This window comes from Hakea prostrata, unplaced genomic scaffold (genome assembly GCF_041222555.1).
Source record: "Hakea prostrata isolate BN-2017 unplaced genomic scaffold, UWA_Hpros_2 contig_97, whole genome shotgun sequence".
Classification (NCBI taxonomy): domain Eukaryota; kingdom Viridiplantae; phylum Streptophyta; class Magnoliopsida; order Proteales; family Proteaceae; genus Hakea; species Hakea prostrata.
This window is the reverse complement of record NW_028291216.1, coordinates 28,174-41,963: the sequence shown is the minus strand read 5'-3', so window position 1 is coordinate 41,963 and position 13,790 is coordinate 28,174. Positions and strand designations below refer to the sequence as shown.

Sequence of the window (13,790 nt, the reverse complement as noted above, 5' to 3'; positions counted from 1 at the left end):
TTGTAATTGGTCAAGAAATGCTTAGGGAACGTGTTTCTCATACACTAAAAAAAATCCAAAACTTTTTTGAAGCATACAAACGTAAAAAAATAAAAAATGTTTCCGCAAAGAAATATTGTGGTAGAATTGTTATCAAACACACTCTAGTAATCCCAAAAAAGAAAAAAAAAAAAAAAAAAAATAACAAATAAAGGACCTGTCCATAATTTATACAACCTAATTTGGTAGTGTAGGTCAGAAGAAGTTCTCTTCTTGGCAACTAATTTTGATAAATAACCACAGTCAGATAGACTTTCTAAATTGGTGAGAGATTCATTATACATCGCGTGCATAGTTGGAACTCATACATACAAAAGAAGCTCTTGCTATAGGAGATTTCACTATTGTGGCATGAATGGATCCTAAGCATTGAAATGAACAAATCCTAGGTGTTTTGAGAAAGGTCCCATTCCCCCCCCCCCCAATCAAAGATAAGTCTAAACTATAACTGATTATGATAATTGCAAATAAAGATGTTGAAAGCCCCATTCAAATTGCTTATGGGATTTTCAACGGCTAACTTGATATGGTTACTCAGAGCAGAAACGGTAAGATTGAGAAAGGGGAAATGAATGATATATCTGCTCTGATAATTTAATAGAGAGTACACGGCGTAGATTGATCACTCTTCAAATCTTACAGTCTAATTCAATACAATAGCTACTCTTGTATTTACAGGCATTCCTTGTAATGTTCAATGGTGTACACCAATATCCTGTACATATTACTCTTTTTTCTCCTTCTTCAACATTCCCATAGACATATAATTATAAATTGACCATATAACCCAGGAATTTTCCAGATGAAACTCCAAATGCACACTTCTCAGGGTTAAGTCTCATTTCCTTCTAAGTACATTGAAGCATTTTTTTAGATCAGTGAGATGATTAGATCTGAATTGACTTTTTACGAGAAGATCGTTAACATAAACTTCCATGTTCCTCCCGATCTAATCAGGAAACAACTTATTCATTGCCCTTTGATATGTTGCCCCAGCATTTTTTAATCCAAAAGGCATAACCTTGTAGCAATAGCTTTCTTGATTCGACATAAATGCTGTGTGAGGCTGGTCTTCCTTCTTCATAAGAATCTGATTATAGCCAGAATAGGCATCTATAAAACTCAACATTTGCTAAACTGATGTGGCATCAATCAACTGATCAATTCGCGGCAGAGGATAACAATCCTTGGGACAAGCCTTGTTCAGATTAGTATAATCCGCGCACATTCTCCACTTGCCATTATGCTTCTTCACCATTACAGCATTTGCCAACCATTTGGGACATTCAATATGCTCAATAAACTTTGACTTACTGAGCTTTTCCACTACGACTTTGATTGCATCATAGTTTTCTGATGAAAAATTTCTCCTGCTCTGCTTTACCGGTTTAGCAGTGTTGTCGATCCAGACACAGTGCTCTGCAACTTCCCTACTCAAACCTAGCATGTTCTGTGCTGACCAAGCAAAGACATCTACATTTATTCGAAGAAATTTTTTCAACAGGACCTTGTCCTGATTGGTCTGATCAGCCCCAATCATGGTTCCCTTGTCTGGATTTTCGAGATCAAAAGAAATTTTTTCTAATTTCTCCATCTCCTCTCTGAATTTTGTCTTTGTCCCTATTATCCATAACTTCAACAGTAAGGGCAATAGCCTTACCTTGTGGCTTAGAACCTTTCAAGAAAGTTGTATAGCTCTGCCTCAAGGTTCTCTGATCAGATTTGCAGTCTCCAATGCCTCCTTCAGTTGGAAATTTTACTTTCAAATGCCTTGTTGAAACCATAGTTCCAATAGAATTCAGAGTTGGCCTTCCTAGAATTATATTATAAGCTGACATATTCTTTATCAACAAAAATTTAGTGACAGTTGTTACTGTTTGTGGATGTGTTCCCAATGTTATTGTCAACTCCACAGTTCCTTCCATTGAAGTAGATTCTCCAGAAAACCCAAATAAACTTGTTCAACAAGGTTTTATCTTGACAGTATCCATCTTCATCCGTTGAAAGGCTTCATAAGACATAATGTCTACAGAAGACCTCGTATCAATTAAAACCCTGTGAATGTCTCTGTTTGCCACCTCAATGACAACAATGATGGCATCATCGTGTGGCTCTTGAATTCCATCCATCTTCTCCTCCGTGAAAACTATTTCCTTCATCTTCTTAGTTCTTTTAGGAATAACATGAGATTCGACAGCACTAACATACCTGGCATGAGCTTTAGACTTTGAAATTGACTTTAAATCCAAACTCCCCAAGATGATCATGACATGAGATTGCTTCTATTGAACTCTTTGATTTTCCTGATGCTTGGCATTTTCATCTGGAGAACTAGATTGAAAATATCTTTCCGCCTGGTCCTCCTTCACTGGTGTCTAGTTATTCCACCTTCTTGGTTGATCAGCATCATTTCTCTGGTGTCCTCCATTTCTCCTTTGGACATATCGATCTTGCTGCCCCTAATTGATCAATCGCTCAATTTCATTCTTCAGAATTCTACAATCATCAGTATCATGACCATGATCTCTATGATACCTGTAATATCTGTTTGGATTCTGCTCTCCTGCCTTTGCTATCATCGATGCTGGCCATTTTACAAATCCCTGATGGTGGATTCGCATAAGAATTTCTAATCTTCTGGTACTAAGATGAGTATAATTTTCCAAGAATGGTCTTGGAATATCTCTTCTAATTTGACAATAAGGACCATTCCTCGGATAATTTCTGTTATTTCTTCGATCTCTCTGATCAGATCGCAAGACTCCATCTTCCTTCTTTGTGCTCCCATCACCATCAGTTTCCTTCTTGGCCTGAAGAATATCTTTCATGTTAGCATATTGATTTCATCGTGTTGTTAATTCTGCAATGTTCGCCGGTACACTGAGTATTACATAGAATGTGTGTAAAAACAAGAATAGCTATTGTATTGAATTAAGACTGTAAGATTTCAATAGTGACAAGTCTAGGCCTTGTACTCTCTAGCAAATTTTCAGAACACATATATCATTCATTTCCCCTTTCTCAATCTTACCGCTTCCTCTCTGAGTAAACATATCAGTTTTAGACATTGAAAATCCCATAGGAAATTAGAACGGGGCTTTCAAGATTTTGATTTTCAATTATCTTAATCAATTATAGCTCATACTTAAATTTGATTGGGGGGGGGGTATGGGATCTTTCTCAAAACACCTAGGAGTTGTTCATTTTAATCCTCAGGAACCATTCATGACACAACAGTGAAACCTTCTGTAGCATGAGCTTCTTTTGTACGTTGGAGTCCCTATTATGCACGCGATGTATAATGCATCTTTCACAATATTAGAATGTCTATCAAATTGTGGTTATTTATAAATATTAGTTACCAAGAAGAGAACTTCTTTTGACGTGCAACCTTTTCTTCTTCCTATTGTTAATGAGATGGAAGCTGATGCTTCCGAAAGAACCTAGTTTGGAATTGTTTTCCACTTTAGTTGTTTAGCAAGTTTGTTGCTTTATACTCGCAAATGAAAAAATGGAATCCAACCAGGTGTATCTTTTTTAATTTTATGTTTTTATTTTTGGAGAGTAAAGTTCCTTTTATTTCCTTAAAATTCATAGCCCCTTTCAATGAGTTGATTATAATCTTTCAATATTATTATTTTTTTACTAACTAACACTTCTTAGGAGACTGCCCTCTATAAATTGTTTATTAAACTTATTCTTATTTTGTAATTGTTCAAGAAATGCATGTGTTTATCATACACTAAAAAAAATTCAAAACTTTTTTAAAGCATACAAACGTAAAAATTAAAAAAAATATAAAAAATGCTCAAGAAATGCTTAGGGAATGTGTTTATCATACACTAAAAAAAATTCCAAAATTTTTAAAAGCGTACAATCATTTAAAAAGAACAAAATAACATTTACTTTTTTAACAAATAATGGACCTGTCCATAATTTATACAACCTAATTAGTTGTATCTTAGAAAAAGTGATTTTCAAGGCCATCGCTAGGCTGGGCTCAGTGATGCTACCAGTCATGCCCTTGAACCAAGACTTCCTAATACAATCTAATCTTGTCTCCCTTCTTGATTGTCCCAAATTTTTCATCATGAATCCTCCTCCTCACAATGTCGGGGACTTCCTATCGGTTTGGCTTGTTTATGCACATTATAGCCCACACTTTAAAAATGCTAAAAAGGATGTATAAAATTTAACACAATGATGGTTTACAAATAAACAATGGGGATGAGAGATTTGAAATCAAATCACTTGGTGTGACAAGGGGAAGCGTTCTTAATATTGTATGCTAATCTTCTAATGGCCAAATCGGCAACATGGCACAAATTTGCCCATCGATATCCCTAGAAAACTATTTGCTTCTCTATTCTTTTATCCACCGTTATACGTTAAGAATCAAGGAAATGCAACTTAGGTGTTGGGCACCCACGTTTACAAACACCAAGACATTTCTAAACACGAATATACCACCATGCCCATCTATTACCTGAATATGGAAAATGAGTGCTTTCGAGTATAATCTGTATAATAATATAAAGAAAGGCAAATTTTATGCTGAAGGAGGAATGAGTTTGCAATAGAGGCAATGTTAATTTTTATTTCGTAGACTCACCCAAACAAGGTGAAACACAACCAGCTAAACTTCCTTACAGTTATATGTTAGAACATTGATAATGAGAAACTATCAAACTTCCCTAGCGCTAATGTGAAATTGCAGGATCTAGAAAGTTTATGATCTTCTTCGCCTCTAAGCACTTTCACTTCACCTCACCCTGAAAACGTAACCAAATCTGAATGTTAGTCATAAAAGAATCACTTAACCATTATGAAATTCTCATATCTAAGAGTTTGAGATTCACGGTAGGAATAGAAAGGATTTGAAAATTCACGGGGTTTTCTAGATGATGAAAATATACTTGGAGCAATCAATGGAAGGGCTAATCTTGTAGGGAAGGTGGACACCACATTTGCCAGGAAGTGTTGCAGCATTGCCTCCCTTGATTCCGGGAGTGGCCCTAAAGGCATTTTTGAGACAACGACAAGCCACCCGACGGTCAGGAGTGGTTCTTGCGGCAGAGTTGAGTGCCCTCACGGAATCGCAACAAGCCCAAGACACCTTTCCTCCGTTGCGCAGAAAGGTGAGGCAAGAAGCCAATCGAGAGACCACTTGCCCACATGTAAGGGCATCTGCTGCATGTGGTGCTGCCACAACCATGCAAACCAAAACAAGGCACACAACCTTCAGGACACTAGAATTGGCCATGGTTACACGTACTTCCAAGCTCCTTGATGCTCACTTGTCTCTTTCTTTTCTCTTAGTGTTTTGCTAGATGAATGCAATGACATACGCCTTTCTATGTGTTTATTTATAAGAGAAGGGCGTAACAGACTTCTTAGGTGGTTTTGGTCTCCTTGTTTGGCTTGGAAGATTGATGGTGGTTGAGATTTGAATGCTTTTCGATGTGTTTGTCGTTTTGCTTGCGTGGATTCCCTCTAAAATGGAAAGCGTAAATTAATTTTCCAATTAACTTTTTTTGGTTGGTTTCACATTAGAATTATAATTTGAATGAACAAACTGGCAGGCTAAGGGGACAATTTTGGGAAGCTTGGGTCACCTACTCATTCGATTTAAGTTTGGTTCTGTTTTAGTTTTAAGTACCAACCTGTATCTACATATCTTAAAACTTCAATCATCTAGTGGTGATCATCCATGTGGTTCTTGCACCCACTACATGAAGCATTGATAGACGAGTGTGTGGAAAGACCAATCAGCCATTAGTGCAACCCAAAACCCTTGCGACTCAATATCATTAGTGCACTCCCATTAGTTTCCATCTTCGTGCAAGATCCATGTGGGCGGTTGGTATTCTTTTTTATTTTAATATCTATAATTTCTTTATTGAGGCGAATCCAGAAAAAAATAGGGCCATCCTGGATATGCTAGAACCCAGCAATATGAAGGAAATCCAAAGTTTGACAGGGAAAATTGCAGCATTGAGCAGATTTATATCTAGATCTGGAGATAATAGTGCACCTTTTTTCAAGGCGTTGAAAATATAAATTCACTTAATGAATTCAGATGGACAGAGGACTATCATAGTTCATTTGAAGAATTAAAAAGAAGGCTGAGCAGTCCACCAGTTCTATCTCGGCCGATATCAGCAGAAGCCTTGTAGATACACTTATCTTCTTCAAATGCGGCAATGAGTGCAGTATTAATTTGAGAAGAAGGTACGGTCCAAAATCCTATCTACTTTGTAAGTCATACATTGTTAGATGCAGAATCTAGATATCCAGAATTTGAAAAACAGGCCTTAGCTTTGTTAATAGCGGCTAGAAAGCTCAAGCCCTATTTTCAAGCTCATCCAATTATTGTTCTTACTAACTGGCCTTTAAACAAAATATTGCATAAACTTGACCTTGCTGGGAGAATGGTGTCTTGGGCAGTAGAATTGGCAGAACATGATATAGATTACAAACCCAGAACTGCGATAAAGGCACAGGTTCTAACTGACTTCATTGCTGAAAGCATTTCACCATCGGAAGATCAGGAAAATTCTAGTGAAGTATCTGCTGGGTGGATTCTTCATGTGGACGGATCAAGTCATTTTCAGGGATCAGAATTAGGGGTGATTTTACAAAGTCCATTTGGATTTGTAATTCAAAGTGCTCTTCGAATTACCTCACGTGTTATGGGCATATAGAACTACAATCAGAACACCAACAGGGGAAACACCTTTTAAGTTAGCTTATGGATCAGAGGCCTTGGCTCCAGTTAAGGGTGTCAATTTGGTTAAAAACCGTTAAACCGTACCATACCGTTTCCGAATTTGGTACGGTTTTTACTGAAACCGAATTTGGTAATTCGGTACGATACGGTTACGGTATAAGGTATCATACCGTCGGTAAATACCGTTTACCGTACCGTTAAACCGATTACCGATTACCGTTTACCGTACCATATTTTATACCATATACCGTAAAGTTATTAACCCTTTAAAGTTTAAACCTAAACTCATCTCACACTTCATTTCATACCCACCTTGCAACCTCAATCTGCTTAATGAAAAGAAATTCAAGCACGGTGCAGATATAAACATACGAGGAGACCCAGTGGATTATCAAGTTAATAATGGCTTTGATCCAGCTAGACAAGCTTTTGACCCCAATCAGGGAGGCTGGGCTTCCACATCTGGTTCTTGTCCTGATGGCTTGTTTGATGGCCATTCTTATCTGCAGGTAGGCATTTGATAACATGCTTTATTTTTATAAATTGGTTTTCAGGTTATTTATTCTTGGTAGTGATCCTTGTTCCTGCAAGTACCACTAAACTCTTTAAGTCTATCTAAAGTTGCTGAAGCTTCCCAGGTGCTTCCCAGGTAAAGATTGGCATCCCAAGCAATCCCAAAGATAAAGGACTTTGTGGTTTTTGTTTCAAATGTTTTGAAGGTCGGTTGGGTTTTTTTCCTTTAAGTGACCAAGTCATTGGCCATTCCATAATGCATTATAACATCATTGGCAAGATGTTTAGAATGGTGATTGTATTAGTTCAATGACAATTCAACCTCACGCGACTGGGTTGAGATATTTGAATTTTAAGTAATTTGCTGTTAGTTTTCTGTTTAAGATTGATTTTTCTCATTTGTTCCCATACAATACCGTAACAAAACCGTACCGTATACCGAACCGTGCCGTTTTCCCATACCGATTTTATACCGGTTTCATACCGTACCGTTTCATACCGTACCCTATAAATATGGTACGATACGGTTATGGTTTGAGGTTTTCAAATTCAATACCGTACCGAATTACCGTTATTGTACCGAATTGACACCCTTAGCTCCAATAGAGGTAATGGTTGGGTCAGATAGATCAAAAAGGTTTTATCCAGCAACTAACGAAGAAGGATTGAGGGTGAATCTAGAGCTTTTGGATGAAGTTAGGGAGAAGGCTCTGTATCGAACTATAGAGTACCAGAGGAGTATAACGGCATACTATAATGCTCATATCAGGCCTAAATCTTTTAAGGTTGGAGATTTTGTCTTGAGGAAAAAATCAGCTTCAGACCCGAGAAATTGTGGAAAGCTCTCCGCAAACTAGGAAGGACCATATGTGATAACGAAGACTGTAAGCAAAAACACATATTGGCTCAAAGATATTCATGGAAGCCATTTGAGGAAACCATGGAATGTAGTTCACCTCAAGAAGTATTATCAATAGAAAGGGAGCAAATTTTTTTGATATTTTTGAAGGATTTATTTCTGTCAACTATTGTCACCTAAAGATTCTTTTCAAATTGCGCTAAAGGTCTTTTTCATCAAACCAGTCTTTTGATCATGCTTTCCAAAGTTGGTCCAGGATCATGCCTTCCGAGGGTGATCCCGGCTTTCCGAAGTCAGGCTCTTGTAAGCCAGCCTTTCGAGGCAGCCTTCAGAGGGCTGATTATGCTAGCTGACCACGGATCATTCCTTCCAAGGGTGGTTCTGACTTTCCGAAATCAGGCTCAAGTAGCCAGCCCTCCGAGGACTGGTCATGCTTTCTGAAGCTGATCACCGATCATTCCTTCCGAGGGTGGTCCCGACTTTCCGAGTCGGGCTCAAGCTGCCCGCCTTCCGAGGCAGCCTTTCGAGGCACACGGTCATACTAGCTTAATCAAGGATCATTCCTTTCGAGGGTGGTCCCGACTTTTCGTTAAGTCAGGCTCAAGTAGCCAGGCTTCCGAGGCAGCCTACTGATCATAGTCACAGGAGCTGGTCAAGAGGATCTTTTGAAACTACATATTATATTGAGGATTATAATCAATGCTGTTAAGACACTCTTCAACTATTATCTAAGGACAGAAAGTTTCTGATCAATTATTAAGGTTTTCATCAGTTGTTTTCTCAAAAAGCTTCATCAGCCACTCTTTCCTAAGAATATTTTATCAACAACTGATCAAAGATACAACAAGTGGTCAGAAGTACAATATATGATCCAGCTGCCCCCTCTATGTCTATGATCAAAATTGCTAAGATTCTCTTCAAAATAATGTCTAATCAAAGTCACATGGAGCAAAAAGAAAAGAAAGGGAAACTCTATTGATCAAAAAGAAAGAAAAAAAACAGGAGAGTTATCAATGACAAGAGCAATATTAATGTCTGGGATGACATTATTCAAAACAGGATCTTGTATGACGGAAGCAAAAACAAGAGTGTTATCAGCAACAACATTCTCATTTTGAGGAATATTCTCCCCAAAAGCAATTTCAAGAGGAGGAACAAGAACAAAAGTATTCTCATCAAATAGCTCATCAGCTATTTGTTCAATAATGTTAACTGTAGCATGAGCAAGAATTTCTTTAGCAATTTTCTTCAACTAGTCAAAGGAGTAATCAGGAATTTCCTTACCTTGATCTTCATTCTCAACCATCTTTTCTGGGAGAACAGAAGCATCATGGGATAACACAGGTGATACAGGGGAAGTGCAAACTTCATTTCTGGAGAGCCAACAGGTTCAGCCATTTCTTCAGCAATATTGACAGTGGAAGTAGAAATTTCTTCCTGAAGATTGTTTCTTTCAGGGGGGATTTCAGCAGGAGTAGGAGCGGATTTTTCTTTTCTCTTTTCTTTTCTTGGTGCCAGATAACTCTTGACCAGAAGAAGGACTTGTGGACCGGAGTTCTAGAGGTCCTTGAAGTTCTTGTTTTTATAGAAAGATAACTGTTGGCAACTGTTTTAACAAACTGGACATTAGGGTTTTCTTCTGCAATTCCTTCTTCAACAATATCTTTTTGTGCCTGGTTTGTCTTTCGCTAACTAGGTGGAGATTTCTTCTCAACAATCTTTTTCAAAGAGGATTTTTTGTGACTTTGGTCACTGGAAGGATGGAAAGCAGAGTGCTTTCTTTTCTTCAGAAGCGGCCTTTCGAAGTTCAGAGATGTTGGAAACTTGGTAGACATTAGTTCCTATATGTATGTATATATATAAAGAGAGAGACAAAAGAAGGTCAAAGTAAAAAGAAAATCATCATTGTTTACCTGGAAAAAGACCATGGTTGGCAAGACCCGCATCGGTTTTCGATCAGCCGCATCAATTGATTTTCCAGTGGGAATCGAGTCCCAAGTCTCTTGATCATATTCATTGAGTTCAGGATGCTTGTTCAAGGGAAGAAGAGAATTCAAAGAATGCAGACACCATCGGGAATGGTAGTTTGGACTGGGAATGGCACAGAAAAAATATTTCTCTCGCCATTGTTTGTTGTCATGAGGAATGGAGGAATCAGTGAAAATCCGGTTTTCTTGACCCAGTTCACTTGCAATACATGTTCTTCTGAAAAAGTAAATGTAACCGCGTTCGCGAGATACTTTCAAAGTGTAGTAATTTCTGAAAAGTTCTACGAAGGGGAGACGCTTCATTTTGTGAATGAAAGCAAAATAGCAGTACACTAATCTCCAACTTTTTGGAGTAAGTTGACAGGGACAGACATGGTAGTAGTCAAGTAGGGACTAGACTATCGGGACCAGGGGAACTCTAAAACCAGACTCAAGGTGGTCAAGATAAATGGTAATGACCCCAGGTTCAACACTGTATGGACGATCAGAAGGTTCAGGGACCCATACCTTGGCATCGGAGGGAAAATGGTAATCTTCCAAGTAAGACGAAAGGTGAGACTTCTTCACCTTCGTTGGATACCACTCTGGACCTGCATATCGTGGGTCTTTCTTTTCTTTAGACATGTCTACAGGCGTGTAAGGACCAATAACTTCATCTCTAGCGTAAGGATTGGGTTTTCGATCTAAGGAAATCTGACCGGGGGAGAAAATACCTAGGGTTTTTTTTCTGTTTGATTGGCACTTGAAAGAATAGTTGGTCACTCAAAAGTGTGGGATATTGAAGGATTAGTTGAAGGGTCCATGGCAAAGGTAGGAAGTGAAGATTTGCAGAATGAAAGTCTAAGCAGAAAGAACAACGGAGATGGCGGATGAATATATTTGATATTTTCGAAGAATGCAGACAGAGTACAGTCGAGAGCAGATGGTAGAAGGTGAATAAATATAAGGGATGAAGTGAGGCGAAGGAGTTTTCTTGAAAAGTGGAGGGAAATATACGATGTTTCAAGATCGACGGACGTAGCTACTCGTAATTGACGCGTGGAGTCAATCGGTAGATTTAGAAGCTTTACGGTTGAACACGAAGAAAATATAAAGGGAGTTGGGAAGGATGTGATAATTGTACACTAGGAAGAGATATAATTTATGATCAAACGGCGCAAAGAATGATAACGTCAAGGAAGACAAAAAGTTATATTTAAGAAAGAATAAAAGGTTTGACAAGATAAAGATTTCGGCTGATCTGCAGGATGATTTGGGGGCTGAGCACAGTAACCTTATGATTATGAGGGATGGTTTGATTTTCCAGGAAATTACGATTTTATATAAGAGATGAACCATGGATCAATGTTCGAGTTAATGATGACTTGGGAAACTGAGCTGCAGTTTTGAAAATCATAATTTCTTGGGAAAAGTTATAGGATGTTGATCCAGTAAAGTTCTGCCACGTGGAAAAAATTTGGAAAGATTAACATGGGATACCAAGAGTCAACCTTTAAAGAGAAAATATGGAGAAAATTTTTATTCTATTTGGACGATTCTGATGAAATATACGAGATCGTGACAAACACAGTATTCTGGAATTATTTGGAAGAAAGATTCAACCTCCTGACCAGAGTCTCATACAAGTTCAACTTGATCAGTAGGCTTGGGGGCTGGTGTTGTGATAACAATTCGGTTGGTTTTAATTAATCGAGTCAAGCAATCTATGGGTCCGCCCAAGAACTCTGAGGAAGGCCTAATCATGGCCATTCAATCCTATGTTATAATCCGACGGTCACAATTAAAAGCAAAACAGGCGGGAAATCTATATATAAAAGGGATGATGAACTCGTCAAAGGTAAGTCTCTCAGATTAATCTGGATAGTAGTACTTTACTGATTCTACTCCATTAGAACACCTCAGAAGCTCCTTCGAGCTCTGGAGCATTGTCTTCATTTCTTACTAGACCGTCGGAGATGCGACGCCGATCAAGACGATAGGCTCCGTTTCTCACTGGTGTTCAATTTTTCAGGAACGAGAGATTGATTCACTGTGGAGCAAACCAAATCAATCCATATCCGAGTGATTTGGTGCGAAGATTATGGTTCAAAGCCTCCGGCAATTTTAGCACCAAGCATTACGAAATAAGAATAAGTTTAATAAATAATCTTTATAGATCATTCTCCTAAGAAGTGTAAATTATTAAAAATATATATATTTTAAGATTATAACATACTCATTGAAAGGGGCAATGAATTTTACGGAAATAAAAGGAACTTTACTCTCCAAAAATAAAAACATAAAATTAAAAAAAGATACACCTGGTTGGATTATATTTTGTAATTTGCAAGTATCAAGCAACAAATGTGTTAAACAACTAAAGCGGAAAACTGTTCTGAACTAGGTTCTTTTGAAAGCATCAACTTCCTTCTCATTAACACTAGGAAGAAGATAAGGATGCATGTCAAAATACGTTCTATTCTTGGCAACTAATTTTGATAAATAACCACAATCAGATAGCTTTCTAAATTGGTGAGAGATGCATTATACATCGCATGCATAGTTGGGACTCCAACGTACAAAAGAAGCTCTTGCTACTGGAGGTTTCACTGTTGTGGCATGAATGGTTCCTGAGCATTGAAATGAACAACGCCTAGGTGTTTTGAGAAAGATCCCATTCTCGCCCCCCCCCATCCAAATCAAAGTTAAATCTAAACTATAATTGAAAATTAAAACCTCGAAAGTCCTGTTCTAATTTTTATGGGATTTTCATCGGCTAACTTGATATGGTTACTCAGAGAGGAAGCAATAAGATTGAGAACGGGGAAATGAATGATATATGTGTTCTAAAAATTTGCTAGAGAGTACACGGCCTAGATTGGTCACTCCTGAAATCTTACAGTCTTAATTCAATACAAAAGCTATTCTTGTATTTACACACATTCTATGTAATGTTCAATGGTGTACACCTATATCCTATGCATATTACTCTTTTCTGTCCTTCTTCAACATTCTTATAGACATATAATTTATAATAACGATTTGTACGAAAGGAATTATGCATATTAAATTAAAAAAGAATAACAATTGCCCACATGGATCTTGCACGAAGATGGAGATTGATGCGAGTGCACTAAGGATATTGAGTCGCAAGGGTTTTGGATTGCACTAGGGGCTGATTGGTCTTTCCACACACTCGTCTATCAATGCTTCATGTAGTGGGTACAAAAACCACATGGATGATCACCACTAGATGATCGAAGTTTTAAGATATGTAGATACAGGTTGGTTCTAAAAACTAAAACATAACCAAACTCAAATCGAATGAGTAGGTGACCAAGGCTTCCCAAAATGGTCCCGTTAGCCTGCCAGTTTCATTCAAATTAGAATTCTAATCTGAAACCAACAAAAAAAAAGTTAATTAGAAAATTAATTTTTGCTTTCCATTTTAGAGAGAATCCACACAAGCAAAACGACAAACACAATGAAAAGCATTCAAATCTCAACCACCATCAATCTTCCAAGCCAAACAAGGAGACCAGAACCACCTAAGAAGTCTGTTACGCCCTTCTATTATAAATAAACACATAGAAAGGCGTATGTCATTGCATTGATCTAGAAAAACACTAGGAGAAAAGAAAAAGACAAGTGAGCATCAAGGAGCTTGGAAGTACGTGTAACT

General features: G+C 37.8%; 1 pseudogene; it reads right to left on the bottom strand.

The window, feature by feature from the left end:
• Nucleotides 1-4,806: 4,806 nt before the first annotated feature.
• On the bottom strand, nt 4,807-5,302 carry LOC148998907 (non-specific lipid-transfer protein pseudogene; annotated as a pseudogene).
• Nucleotides 5,303-13,790: the final 8,488 nt, after the last annotated feature.